Genomic DNA, 15,211 nt, shown 5'->3' with positions numbered 1-15,211 from the left:
AAAAAGTCCATGCAGACCAACTCCAAAGGCCTACTGGTTTGAATGTTGACCAGAGGAGCTGCTCTGTCTGGAGGCGTTTTTCTGCGCACGTCAGCGTTCACAGGTCTTGATCTTATTTTCAACAGTTTGGGACATTTTGGGCCAAAAGAATCTCGACCTTACTAAGTCCAGAGTTCTCTCAATACCCAAGTGCCCCATATCATCGTGGAGACTGCGCAACACCATTTCCCTTAGCCCAGCTGGTAGCACTAGCTGATAGTGAGAGTCCTCATGCTCCTGCCTCTTCCTATACAGCACCCCATTCTTCAGCTCAAGTCGACTCCACTCTCTCAACCACAATACTATGTCAGGTGGCTGGCCCCTCAGGGTACTTGGCCTAGTCCCACTTTTCATCCACTCAATTATCACTTTAAGCTCTGGATCTTTCCCTTGCCATTCTACTAATGCGGCTTCTGAGAGATGAAGGAGATCAGGAAGACCATGCTCAATCTCGTGCTGAAACTCATTTGGCAAGGCGTCAACAAAATGAGTGAGAGACTCAACCAATGTAATAGAAGGGTGTGCCAGACCAGGGCCTTTGGGCAAACCAATCACCTCATGCCTCTCACAAATGGCTTTCACAACATCTGCCACGAGAACATCAGACCCAATCCCAGGCTCCGCAAGGTGGTGGAGTGTAAACTGCTTGATCCTTTCTCTTTCTTTCTGAGAGATTAGATCATCCAAGGGCTCACCATGCGGACGCCGGGAAAGACCGTCTGCATCCTGATTTTGACTTCCTGCTCTGTACTGAAGCTTAAATGTATAAGTCGACAAGCTAGACAACCAGCGGTAGCTGGTTGTATCAAGCTTTGCAGAAGTCAAAATGTATGTCAGGGGATTACTGTCTGTAATGACAGTGAAGTCTGCGCCATACAAATAATCACTGAACTTGGCTGTGACAGCCCACTTTAATGCCAAAAATTCAAGCTTATGTGCGGGATATTTTGCCTCACTCTTTGTCAGTCCTCTACTGGCGAACACTATTACCCGCATCTGCCCGTCCTGCTCCTGGTACAATGCCGCACCAAGGCCCGTCGTACTGGCATTGGTGTGAAGTGTATACGGGAGCTTGGGGTCAGCAAAACCCAGGACAGGAGAAGAGGTCAGCTTAGAAATGATGGCATCAAAGGCATTCTGACATGCAATAGTCTACCGTTCACCGAACTGCTCTTTGGTATTGAAGTACTCGCCCCCCTCTCGTTTCCCACTGCGGCCCCTACGAAGTGGAGGTTACCCTTCAGTGAGTCCCGTGAGAGGTTTGACTATCTTCGAGTAGTCACACACAAACCTTCTGTAGTACCCCGCAAAACCTAAGAAAGCTCTCAGCTCTTTCAAATTTGTGGGTCTTGGCCAAGTTTTTAGAGCTTCAATCTTAGCCGGGTCAGTCTTTACCCCATCCCTCGAGACAACATGCCCCAAATATTTGACTGACGTCTGAAAGAAACTGCATTTTTCAGGCGATAACTTCAACCCGTACTCTTTGAGCCGATTGAGTACCTGTACTAACCGCGACTCATGCTCTTCCAAGGTCTTTGAAAAGACTATCAGGTCGTCAATAAAGACTAGCACCTGTTTCCTGTGGAGATCACCCATGCACCGCTCCATTAATCTCTGGAACGTACTTGGCGCATTTGTGATTCCCTGGGGCATTCTATTGAATTCCCAGAATCCAAGAGGGCATACGAAGGCAGTCTTGCACTTATCGGCCTCATCCATTTCAATCTGGTAGAACCCAGACTTTAAATCAAGCACTAAGAACCACTTTGAGCCCGTAAGTACAGAAAATACTTCTTCTAGATTGGGCAGAGCGTATGCATCTTTGATCGTCTGGGAATTCAACTTCCGAAAGTTGATACAGAGCCGTACTGAGTCATCTTTCTTTCGGACTACCATTATGGGCGAAGAAAATGGGGACTCTGACTCACGAATAACTCCAGCAGTCATTAGTTCCTGAAGATGCTTTCGAACAGCATCGATGTCTTGGGGGTGAATCGGACGTGCCCTATGCTTAAAGGGTGTCTCGTCAGTTAGTCTGATTTGATGTTTTACCTGACCTGTACAGCCATAGTCAAGATCATGTAAAGAGAAGACCTCAGGCATGGAATTTAACAGGTTTGATATCCGCACCCTCCAGTCTGAAGACAAAGGAGAGTCCCCGAAATCAAAGGTAAGGTTAGCATGGGTAGGTACTGGTGATTCATCTTCGTTTGAATTCTGGGCTGTTTTCTCTATAATCCTCTGTAGAGCATGGATCTCAGCAAGTATAGCTTTGGGGGGGATAATTATGTCTGTTTGAGTACCATTTTTAACCAAAACTGACAGCTGAGAAGAGCGTCTAGAAGGCAAAGTGTGCACACAGCTTGCAACTAGGAGACCGCTTGGGAAGGGGGCCGACGGTGGCTCAAGAGTTACCCACTTCTCCATACAAGGTTCCCAAAGTTGAACATAGCCATTCAGAACCACTGTGCTCCCGGCAGGCACAACTTCAGGGAGATTTCCTATCAGCTTCACATGCCCCAATGCTTCACTGCTAGTTTGCCTCCACCTTGCTTCAAGGACTTTAAGCACTGCCTGATATCCATGGAGGCCCGAACAAGGGTTACTTTCATTCTCCCTAATGCAATGGCTGTAAAGCACATCCAGGGAGTTGGTACCGACATTAACTTGTGACAGACTCTTTAGATCCGGAACTACAAAAGCTAAAGTGGGGACTTCGACTTCAACGCCTACAAACTCACCTCCAACAAATTTTCTAACGACCTCAGTGGAAGATCAGACAGATAAGCGTCATAGAACGACTGGGTAACCGTAGTAACCTGGGCCCCCGTGTCTAGGAGACAATCTACCTCTTTTCCACTGATAATGATCTGTGCAGTGCACTTTACTCCTACTAACCCCTTCGGGAGGCTCCTTAAAGATGACTTATGTTGACTGCTCATGACAGGCACTGGCCTATAACATTTAGGGTGGCTACTTTTACACCTTGTCTCCGTATGCCCTGCTATGGAGACTTCCCTTAGTTTAAAGGCAAAGAAAAATTCCGGAAATGAAAATAACGGAAATGAGCGAGAAGGGAGTGCACTGTTTCTAGATTTGGACCAGTGACCAGAAGATTAGACTCGCTCAAGATACAGTATCAACAAGGGGAAAGGCAATGGCGACAACACTAGCTGCGTTAAGGCTGATTTATACTTCTGCGTCGGACCTACGCCATAGGCTATGCGTCAGTTTTAATTTATACTTCTGCGTCGTTGTCCGCGTCAACGTGCAGTACACATGCAAACCGCTAGTCAGCAGTGTCCACGGGCATGTTGCTGGTGTAACCCGCAGTACCACGGCAAAAGCCGAAGAAGAAGCGGCTCGTCGGAGAAGCATTATAGCCGTGACGGCGGCAAATAAATATCAAATCATTAAATCATTATTTAAAACTACAAAAAGGAGACAACAACGGAACAGGAGATGATGGCATTCTTTCAATCTGCACAAGGACTTGTACCACGGCAGATCAACATTGTTTGTTGCGGACAACTACTGATGTATAATGCTATGTAGTATAATAAATGATAAGACACTTGTTCTTTGCTTTGTTTTATTTTATATAAGAAGGTGTAACATTAAAATATATTAAAGTGCACATAAACACACATAAAACTCAAGTACATATGGAGGGAGGGGTTCTTGCAGACCAATCACAGCGCTTGCGGTCCGTGTAGAATTGACGCGCTGTTAGATTTTTGGAGAGATGCACGTCAGGCTACGGCGTATGGGTGTGCGTCTATGCGTAAGCTACGCCGTAGGTCCGACGCAGAAGTATAAATCAGCCTTTAGAAACAGGTAAGATGTATTTGGGGAAAATAATGAATACAAATAAAATAAAGCATTGGAATTTAAAACAGCATCACAACATGACACAAAATAAAAGTAATGGCAAAAATTAAAATAAAGACTTGTTCCAAAAAAATTACATTTTACCTTATTGTAACCCCTTATATATATATTTATATTTTCTATTTATTTTTGTGACTATTATTGATTGTTTATCTCTTTTTTTACCTATTTAGATTCAAGCTAATAAAGTTAATTGACCCTTACTCGGCTAATATGTGTATAAAATTTATTTTCACCTATTTATTCAATTAGTTTCTAATTGGCTTATTTGATGTAAAGAATGACTTTAAATTTGAATACAATTCTTCCAAATGATAACCCTTTGAAATACCTTTTTCACCCTTGTTTTCCAGAAAAAAGAAATATATATTTATATATATAACCAAATAATTAGATGAAATAAAATACAGTAGAATTTAAAATAAAAAAAAACAACAATAGAAAAATGAAAATCACAACAAATCAAATTAACTGCTCACAATAGCAGACTCAATATGAATTAGGATTCCACTAAATCTCAGTTCCAATTCAATGCTGCTTACACGAGATCCTTCTTCCGCAATTGAATTTCTGAGCAACACAGTTCAGTCAGAAAGGGAGGAAAACATACACACAATCCTACCACTCGGTTGATTCCTTGATCCACAAAGCTCGGTCCTTATATGGTCATGGCTCGCCAGTTCCTGCACGCAATGACAATTTTAACGCGAAGCAGGGACAGTTCAAGTTGAAAATCTTCCCCAGAAATCGGTTGGTGTCCAGGAAACGTGCAGCATCCAACTCAGGAAATGATGAAAAAGTAGAAAACAAAGAAAACGAGAAAGGACAAAAAAGGGAAAAAAGAAAAGACTCAGCCAAGAGAATTCGATTTTTTCAGTTATGAAATTTCCAGAAAGGCAAAATTTCAACTTCTGGTCTGTATCTTCCCCATAGCATTCACGCTAGCATTCACCCGTGGTCATTGACTAATTACGTTCAATCCACACTTTTATCTCAAAATCTTATTTATCATTTATTTATCTGATACAACTGTTCGTTTGTTCGTTCAAATTAAATTTTTTCTCTTCTTTTTCAGGATCGCATCAGCTGCTTCTCTCTTGGAAAAAAGTGTTGCATCATCCCTGTTGCTCCACCCTAACCCTAACTTTCCACTCGTCTAATTGGACCAATCTTCAACTTATTAAATTAAATAACTTTTCTAAATGAGTTTTTAATTGAACTTTATACACTTCCTTTTTTTCTCTTTACAGATATTAATAAAATAAAATACTGTTTTACACAATCATAAACGTTGCAGGTTTTGTTTTTCAGCAACAGGGTTTCTAGTAATCTGGGTTATAAACTCGGGTGTTTTTAACGTAAACTTGTGTGTGAATGAGAATTTAGTTTAGTACTCACATGCTGTGACAGCAGCTTTCTGTCCGTGTGCTTCAGATGTGTGCGCTCAGAAAACCTTATATCTGAAGTTTAAACTCAGATGGTTTAAAACGCATGATTTCAACGCGATAAACATGATAATCAGAACCAAAACAGATGTTTTTAGCAGATACCAGCTGTAAAGGCGCAGCTCTATTCTGGAAAAGGGGGCGGGGAGCAGCAGCTCATTTGCATTTAAAGACGCAGGCCCGAAAAACAGCTTGTTTCTGCTTCCACTCAAAATAGGCATTTTCAAATTTATATAATACATGATCTGTGGAGTATTTTGAGCTGAAACTTCACAGACACATTCTGGGGACACCAGAGACTTATATTACATATTGTAAAAAGGGGCATAATATGTCACCTTTAAGTGTGATCGTTGGACCTTCACAATTTATATGAATATATTTAGATGTAATTTTTATTCTTTACATCTTTATTTATTTTTACTCTTTTTATGTATCATTGTACTGCTTTTAAAGTATATAGGGTGAATGGAATTTGGAATTTTACGCAGGGAAACTAAAATAGTTCTTAATGATGAATAATATACTCGAAAGTATAAATATTCTAAAGATAAACTGGAAATGCACTTTTTGCAACTGGAGCCAACAGGATGAAACTGTGTAAAAAAAAATGACAGTAGATATAACTTTTCTGCTGCTTGTTTGTTTAAATAACATTATTTAAAGTTTGGAGTCAGTGTGAATGGCCATAAATGGGTCTTCTTCCTGGGTGCTGATTTTGAAGGTAACACGTCCATCTCCTCCAACTACCACCTGTTTCCCAGTACATCTGCCATTTTCCTTCTGACCAGAGATCACATCACAGTAGGTGCCTCCTGGTAGACTGGTGTTTAGGGTCGCGTTCAGCTCCCTAAAGCACAAGTGAATATTATAGATTATATACTGTTGATAACAGTGACTGTAGCTATATACACAGCACATACATACACAGGCTTGTTTTAAATACAGTATATGTCACAATAGAAATACGAACTAAAAACCTTTCTCATATTGAAAGAACAAATTCTTACCAGTCATCGTTGTTAATGACAAGGAACCCTTTATTACCACAGCTGAAAGAGATCTGGTTGCTTCCATTGTCCCACCAGTTAGAGAATGCCTGTCCATTTACAACATTACGGAAGGCCACCATGTTTCTGTGGAGTAAGGTTTGTTTTTATTGTACATTCCCTATAATGCTTATTCTCAGATTCATAGACGTGCAAAAGCTTGGAGTCAGATTTCTCTTATGCATCAAGGCTGCTTTTATTTGATAAAAAATACAGTAAAAACAGTAATATTGTTAACTATTTTTACAATTTAAAATTAATGTTTTTTATTTAAAAATATATCTTCACATTTATTTTTGTGACGGCAAAGATTAATTGTAAATATTTGCTTTTTAAATTTTAAAGATTTTTATTTTAAATAGAAGTCGTATGACACATTAATGTCTTCACTGTCACTGTTGATAAATTTAATGCATCCTTGCTGAATAAAAGTATATATTTTAAAATAATATTTAAATTATAAGTAAATAATAATAATAAAAATCTTATTGACCCCAAAATTTTTATTAGTGTAAGGCATTTTTGCAATGAAACTGTAGGACAGAACTCACTTGATCTGACGCCATCTGTGCTCACAAACCCAGCCATCACCACAGGTAGAGTCAGGGTTGATGGGAACAGGTTTAGTGGATCCATCACCATTGCTGGGGGGTCACTGCCAGTCATTTTGGTCCTGAGTAACGAGAAAGTGAGCAATTATTAAGAGAAAAAAAAAACAGATTAGCATTTATTTTCTCACTTGACTGAGCTTGATCATCTACCTGTCCATTCACAATGTTGCGGTCCCACTGGTAGCTGGACATTACTCTGGTAAATCCATACGGGTGGGCCAACATAAAGGCTACAGCCATTTTGTAAAGCCTAGAAAGAGGAGGAATTCAGAAGAAAGGAAATGTTTTTTTCTTTTTCATTTGCCAAGCATATGCTGTTAAAGCACCAAGCATTTGCTGTAAATTGAAATAAGTTGAATTTGCACCTGGCATCCTAGAATGTCACAATAGATGCTCCTGCACCATGTCCTCTCTGGTTATCGTGGTTGTCAACAAAGACCAGAGCTTTATCAGAAGACATGAAGCCCCAACCCTCACCCCAGTTCCTGAAACAAAAAGCAGTTCATCTCTCAATTTTTAGTTGCAAGAAACAATAAATACAACAGAGTGACAAAACAGAGCTAAAACCCTTGGAAAATGTTTAAGTGAACAATAAGGTTCACATATTTATGCAATATTACACACAAAATCAACTTCTTGTTCTGTTTTATTGTTCAGAAGTTAGCATGGAGTAACTTCTGCTTCATCTTACTTAATCTATTTTTGTTACACTATTGTAAATATTTCCAATTACTGTAGAACTGTTGTGTGTCTCTGGGCAACAACAGTGGTGCTTCATTCATGCTTCATGGTAAATGACTCAATTTCTCACTCATAAAAACAGTCACTTGTTTCATTTCTGAAAGAATCAGTGTTTCAAATGAATCGGCTGAGTGAATGATTCAATTGTTTACTCATAAAAACACTTTTCACTTGTTTGGTTCCTAGATGAATAAGTTTTTTGAACAAATGGGGTGAGTGAATAATTCAATTGCTTAATCATAAAACTTGTTTCTGAATGAATCTGTATTTCAAAACAAATTATCAATGATTCAATTGCTCACTCATAAAAAGAGTTGTTTGTTCCAGAATGAATATATATGTTGAATATGTATTTTGAATAAATCAGTTAATTCAGTGACTCACTCATACAGTTACCTGACACCACCTAACAACGGCGTTACATTGTACCACTAATATAATTCAACAGTTTGTCTGGAATGTGCAAACACAGACAGGTGGAGTAATAAAAACAGTGAAAAGTCCCAGTGCTGTTGGACTGTACATCAGCTTGTAACGCTGTTTGACCAATCAAATTTGATGACAGAATAACCATTGTATAAATAATAGTAACGCAAATCCACAACTTTACTTACTTGACAAAGGAAAGTTTTTCTCCATTCCATTTGCGGATGACATTGCCCAGCTTGGCACCATACTTGAACTCAGTCACCCTTCCAATTCCAGTGTATTCGCCTGATGTAATGGGCTCCCCACCGAGATCAATAACCTAATAACATACCCAAGTGACTAATACATATTCTGTCACCTTTATATATTTCTTTGGAAATGAATAGAAATACCTCTTGAAAGATAAAAGGTCTGGCACCAGATGGAAACCACTTTGTGTTCAGATTATTAAGACGGCCATAGACAACAGAAAGATCACCGGGTCACATGTGTTTGCAGGCGTCCACTCTGAACCCAGCCACTCCCATGTCAATCAGCTTGTTCATGAAGCTAGCCACCTTACCACGCACATAGTCCTTCTCCAAAGCCAAGTCCAGAAGACCAACCAGATGACAGTTTCTCACCTGCCATCATTACAGTGCTCAGATTTGTAATAAGAAAATAGCACTGCACAATAAATCAATGGTTAAAATTAATACTTTGACATGATTTCATCTCATACTTGATATCCTGGTAGTTCTCAGTGTTTCCACTGCCAGTGTTGCATTTGCCGTCATTGAAGTCCAAGTTGGAGTAAGGAACTGTGGGGAAGTCCTTCTTGTTGGCATCAAAATATGAACCACAACTTGAGTGGGTACCGGCTCCACCACCTGCTCCACACATGTGGTTAATGACTGCATCAACATAGATGATCACCCACAAAACAAACATAAGTATATGAATTTTTACACAGGAAAAATAAAGCAATACACCAGTTGTACTCTGTTTGTCATTTATATTTACCCCAACATTGTTGCACCAAGTGATCATGTCTCTCAGCTCATTTTCATTTCCTGATCTGGAACACAGATTGTAACCGATTGGCTGATATCTCTGCCACCAAGGGTGCCAGGGGTTTGTGACAACAATGCTTTCACTTGGAGGGGAGATCTGAAATAGGAAATCAATATTTTGTTATTACTATTATACCTTTTTTCTCATAAAGCACATAAAATTATAAACTCACATTTATATATATATAATATATATATATATAAATTATTTTCACACATGAAAATATGCTAATAAAACAAAAGCCTTCCAATATATCACCAATAAAATAATAAAATAAATTTTGGGGGGTGTTTAATGAAACCAGCATAAATTCACTCTAGGTACTGGTTCTAGGCATGGAAACAATTTAACCCTCTACCGCATGGTGTAGCCATATGGCAACATACTCTTTGTGTTCATTTCCTTGCCACTGTCTCTTTAAGAGAACATTCTCGTTTTTTTTGTTGGAAAGAGAAGACCTTAATAAGGTGTCAATTATAAGTAAGTACTGTGTTAAAGCTTATAATAGCACCAATTGAATCAACACAAACAACATTTCTGAGGAAAAATATTAATTATAAGTAAGCTTACACTTATTCTAAGTTAGATCCACTATTGTATGCTGTTGCCGTATGGCAACATATCATAAAGTACCTTAAAATAATATTTTTTTCCAATTTTTTTTTTACAGCACTTCAAGTTAAGCCATTCTTAGAAAAGAAAAAGATTCAAATATTTTTTTCTATAGGTCTATCATAATGCGTGCGGTAGAGGGTCAAACCATCTTTGTTTAACTTACTAGTGTCCTTCCAGATCTTATGTGGATATTGCTGAGACTACGTTCGCCTATAGCTGTCATAAATACTTAAAAACTGTAACCAAAATGTATACACAAACAAACCCAGTGTATTCATAATTTTGACAATAGAAGTGTCCTGTTGGTTTTGAGTGTAAAGGGCATCTTAAGTGAACAGAAGCTGACCAGATGATTCGGTGGCTGTGGAATTTATTTGTTTTTGATCATGTTCACAGTTCACAGTATGTTCACAGTTTTGCCCCTTTTTGATCCAACTTTCTGTCTTTGGCTGGCCTGATTCCCCTCAAACACACTGCCATAACAGTAGCCAAGAGAAGTTTCTGTCAGAATCACTGGCACTGGCGCTCAGTCTGGGACGAAAAAAAAGAGACTTACTTAGGACAGACAAGACAGCTTTACATAGTCTTCAATCTCTCTGCTCTGTACTTTTAAACTGCTTGGTTAGCAGTTCCTATAAATGTCTTTTCCAGTGGTTGTATTTGAATGCACAATTCTTTTTCACTTCTCTTTTGAATCTGGTCCCGCTCCCTCTTGGTAGAAGAGTAGAGTGCTAGAAATTTATCTTTAAATGGACATTTTGATCACTCTGTGTCTCGTTTTCCAAGCATCCCCTAACAGCATGATGAATGAATGGCCATCAAAAGAGGAATATTGATCTTGCATAATCTGGCACTGGCATGAAGGTCGCGGTCAGTCAGAGGCATGATAGGGCTGCCACCAAATCGTCATCTAAGATAACCTGAACATATGTGGTATTTCACAGCCACAACTATTGTGTTAACTCACTTAATTATGCTTTCAGTTTATCTATTTAAAACTGAATTCATTCTTAAGTAAACCCAGTGACTTTAAGTTTACATTTTCCTTTCTTAAGCAAGCCAAACCAAAAAAAAAAATAAAAAGATGACCAGCCATAAGAAAACATTTTCAAGTTTTTTTCAGTTTTAAGCATAAACCTCTCTAAATTGTGTAATATTTATGTTAAAAACAAGAAAAAAAATGCCAGTGATGTATGAAAAATACACTGAAAGATATGATCTCTTAAAACAAGTTTAAATATATCGACAACATTATTTTTCAAGTAAATGAATCTTGCCAAATTACAAGAAAAGTAGGGAAAAATATGCTATTTTTTCATTGATATTTAGAGAATATAAGTGAAATAATATGTTTTATAATACAAAATTTACTGCAGTCCATGGCCCTAAATCAAGTTTGATTTTTGTCTCTTTGTCGCTAAAAGCTTGGGCACCTCTGATCTACATTATTTAATTTGCTGTATATAAAAAACAAAAAAGCCAGTGTTATGTTAATTCCCATTTAGATAGGTAAGTAAACATGCATGCATTTTTGTATGTATATACCTACTTAACCATATTAAATTATTTTTTGGGAGCAAATTTGTACCCAGAAGTGAGCTAAATCTTACAAAACCTCCTAAAGCCTTCTTTTGAGGACATCCTCATTTGAAAACATGCTAAATGTTTTTGACCTTGTGGGGATTTTTTTTATTTTTAATTTTATTTTTTGAGGGGAAGAGTTAGGGTAAGGGGATAGAAAACACAGTTTGTACAGTTTAAAAACCATGTGTCCAGTGGTGTAGGCTACATCACATCTGTGCGCGCACACACAGAAAGGCGCAGCTCGTACAGCACGCGAGTACAAAAATTGAGTCTTCCTGAGCAAATACACACTTGACGAGTATCCATGTAAACACAGTCGGTTACGTCTTAATTTGTATCTTTGTATCTAATGGTCTCTGAGGGCCATCCCCTGAGGATGAAATCCTAGAACCGCCCCTACTGAAATCCCTGAATAAATATTTAGTCTATGAACATGGAGGCAAAACGTCCCAGGTTACGCATGTAACCATGGTTCCCTGAAGGGAACGAGACGCTGCGTCCGAAGACGCTATGGGTGACCCCATAGCGTGACCCCAGCGTGACCACGCTCTGAATCACATGTGTAATCAGTCCAATGGAAGGGCGAGACGTCACGGGCGGTTGACGTCATCGACCAGGAAGCTTAAAAGCACATGCGGCGGAGCCGGTATCAGCTTCTAGGAATTAAGCAAGCGCTGGCAGGGATGCCGGAAGTATGGCATGCGTAACCTGGGACATTCCCCTTCAGGAACTCGAGCTGCATCCGAAGATGCTATGGGAACGAGATGCCCACGCCACCAGACTGACAAATCTCTGCCTAGTGTATACTAGGACGAGAGAACAGAAGAGCCCGGAGTGGCTCGCATATCAAGGTCATAGAACCACACGAACGTTAGGGGCATGGACCATCCCGCAGCGTTGCAGATGTCCTGCATAGACACACCTGCCAGAAAGGCCTATGAGGCCGACATACTTCTCGTAGAACGAGCCTTGACTCCCATCGGCGAGTCCAGTGCAGGCGAGTCCAGAAAGGACAGAAAGCCTGCACTACGATAGGCTGTGGCGTGACAGAGGGAACTTTGGGGACATACCTTACTCGAGGGTAAAGAAATGCTTTGGCCATACAAGGCGCAAAGTCGAGATGAGAAGGGGCCACTGAAAGGGCCTGGAGATCCCCAACTCTCTTCAGAGAGGAAATAGCCTAGAAGAAAGGCAGTCTTAATTGTTAGATGTCGATCAGATATCTCTTCAATGGGCTCGAAAGGAGCTTTACAGAGAGCCTCTAACACCACAGCCAAATCCCACGGGGGAACACGGGACCGTACCGGGAGCCTCAGCCTCATCGCACTGCGGAGGTGTCTGTCCACTGACTGGCCACCAACTGGGGGGTGTCTGTCCACTGACTGGCCACCAACTGGGGCGTGGTAGGCCGCAATGGCCGCCACGTAAACTTTTAAGGTGGAGTGGGTCAACCCTGCTGACAGTGAGTGACCGGCCTTCTCTTACTCTCGCGACTGCAGTGAGGATTGACTCAAACCGAGCATGAGACAGACGTGCCTGCATCGTGGTCGAATCCCACACCACACCCAGATAAGCGGTTCTCTGTAATGGAGAAAGCACACTTTTCTTGGCGTTTAGTCTCAAACCTAGCTCCCCCATATGAGCAAGAACGACATCTCGATGTCGAACTGCCATCTGCTCCGATTGAGCTAAAATCAACCAATCGTCGATGTAATTCAGTATGCGGATGCCCTGGAGTCACAGCAGAGCCAGAGCAGCATCCACACACTTTGTAAAAGTGCAGGGTGAGAGTGCAAGTCCGAAAGGAAGAATACGATATTGGTAGGCTTCGCCCCCGAAAGCAAACCTCAGGAACTTCCTGTGAGTGGGAAGGATGGAGATGTGGAAGTATGCGTTTTTTAGATCTATCGTGACAAACCAGTCCTCGGACCTGATCTGAGACACGACTTGTTTGATAGTGAGCGTCTTGAACTTCAGTCGCATGACTGAGTGGTTCAACTGACGCAAATCTAAACTCGGACGCAATCCCCCATCCTTCTTTGGAACTATGAAGTACCGGCTGTAGATCCCGGATTCTTTCTCGTGAAGAGGGACCACCTCGATTGCGTCCTTTCTCAACAGAGTGTTTACTTCCTGTTCCATTACCAGAGCCTGCTCGGGGCCGACCAAAGCCGGAACAACCCCGCTGAAATGCGGCGGTGGAGAGCAGAACTGAATACGATAGCCTTTTTCTATCGTGTGCAGGACCCACTGAGACACATTTGGCAGTAGTTTCCACGCTGCTAAATAGTCTACTAAGGGAATCAGTCTCTCGAGACTGACTTCTGGTGTAATAGGGGCAGCTAAATCTAACTGCTGTAAAGACCTCCGAAGAGGTAGCGAGCCTCTCAGCTCCGCTACGTTCCCGGGCGGAAGAGACTGAGAGCAGCGCTCGCTGGAGACCGCTGCGCCCTGGAACTCTGGCAGGGCTGACAGATCGATCTCCTGAGGGCACTGATGGCGCGAGCGGTCTCTTTAGTGGCGCGGAGGGAGAGATCAGCGGTCCTTCTCAGCTCAGAGATGTTCTCAGACTTGACACTCATTTAATTTGCTTTTCTGCGGCTCAGTCTGTTTCTTGGCGGGCCACTCAATGTTTAATTTGGCTAGCGCACGAGTCACCACCTCCAAAAGCTCCTCATATTGGGGCGAATGAGGCGCATCCTCGACGCTCTCCACATCGAGGAAGAGAGGTGCAGCGTCGAGCCCTCTGTCCGGGGGGAAGAAACCGTGGAGCGGGCTTCCGATCCCAGAGAGGGGGTGCCGGATCTAGCAGGTGAGGAAGGAGATAGGGACTCGCCCATCTCCATTCCCTCCGCCAGATCCGCTTGCGAACCCCACGAGTGCAGCTGCCGCTCTGCCTCGGTGGAAGTGGGGCCAGCACCGCGGGGAACGCTCGTGAAGGCTCCCTCCTCAAAGAGAGCCTTCCGGGAGCGAAGCACGACTCTGCATGCTAACCCTAACCCAAGCAGACCACGCACAGACTGTGTGTATCCCCGCTCGTAATGTAACGTGGGCAGGGAGGAACACACAATCTGACACGTGATCTGCTATCCCCCTTATGCTTTGTCTTAGCACTTGCTTTAGACATAGTGGAGCTTATTGTGGACAAAACAACACCAAATAAGACTCACAGGACAGACTGAACATATACACACACAGAGTGCTTGCTGAATGACAGAAAAGCTGACGCCGGCTCCACCGCACATGCTTTTAAGCTTCCTGGTCGATGACGTCACCCGTCCGTGACGTCTCACCCTTCCATTGGACTGATTATACATGTGATTCAGAGCGTGGTCACGCTGGGGGCGTTCCCATAGCATCTTCGGACGCAGCTCGAGTTCCTGAAGGGGAACTAAATGTAAGGGTAAGAACATGTAGAAAAAGCTCTTTAACATAACAATTGCACGTTACCACTTTTATGTGTTCATATTCTGGGCTCTTCTGCAGAGTTTGATATTTTAATATCACTAATGCATAAGCCACGTTAAGCGTAAACATATCCACTTTGATTATCGTTGTCTTAAAAGCATAGTGTTTATGACAAGTGAAATGTGAGAGAAAATTGACTTTCCCTAGTTGCTGTTTTAGAACATGAAGTCACGTTAAGAGTTTTTCACACGCTTTTCCACTCAACTGCACTATCTTTGATCTCGCGTCTCGCCTCTTTTGTAGTGTGTCTCAGGAATGGTGAGTTCCAGAAAAGCAGTGCTCAAGT

At 41.6% G+C, this 15,211-nt stretch overlaps 1 pseudogene; it reads right to left on the bottom strand.

The window, feature by feature from the left end:
* Positions 1 to 6,014: 6,014 nt before the first annotated feature.
* LOC107680045 (pancreatic alpha-amylase-like) lies at positions 6,015 to 12,779 on the bottom strand (annotated as a pseudogene).
* Between the last annotated feature and the right edge of the window lie 2,432 nt (positions 12,780 to 15,211).

The sequence above is a fragment of the Sinocyclocheilus anshuiensis genome, unplaced genomic scaffold (genome assembly GCF_001515605.1).
Source record: "Sinocyclocheilus anshuiensis isolate Anshui unplaced genomic scaffold, SAMN03320099.WGS_v1.1 scaffold1105, whole genome shotgun sequence".
In the NCBI taxonomy this organism is placed as follows: domain Eukaryota; kingdom Metazoa; phylum Chordata; class Actinopteri; order Cypriniformes; family Cyprinidae; genus Sinocyclocheilus; species Sinocyclocheilus anshuiensis.
Note: the sequence above shows the minus strand (reverse complement) of the source record. Positions and strands in the feature narration are given on the sequence as shown.